We start from the raw sequence: 301 nt of genomic DNA, 5'->3' as shown, positions 1-301 counted from the left end.
AGAGAGGCAAAGTAAGAAGTTTAGATATTTGAATTAGGGTAAAGGTTAGCAGTAGAGTGGTAGAGATGGTAAGCAATGGTCTAAGAAGAATTGTGAAAGTCGTAACTCTTACTCGATGGCTAGTGTCACTTATCTAAAACCATACAGTGATCATCGTTTCTAGGCTGATGGTGGGTTTAAGGCATAAGGTGCCTAATCTCAGGCTAGTGGAGCACAATCAACCCCAACCTATCCTCTTTGTCAGTTTTGTGGTCGATTGCATTATGGTTTCAGTGGTAAGGGGAGTAACTTATGTTTCAAT

The sequence above is a fragment of the Capsicum annuum genome, chromosome 10 (genome assembly GCF_002878395.1).
Source record: "Capsicum annuum cultivar UCD-10X-F1 chromosome 10, UCD10Xv1.1, whole genome shotgun sequence".
Lineage (NCBI taxonomy): Eukaryota > Viridiplantae > Streptophyta > Magnoliopsida > Solanales > Solanaceae > Capsicum > Capsicum annuum.
This window is presented reverse-complemented; position numbering follows the sequence as displayed.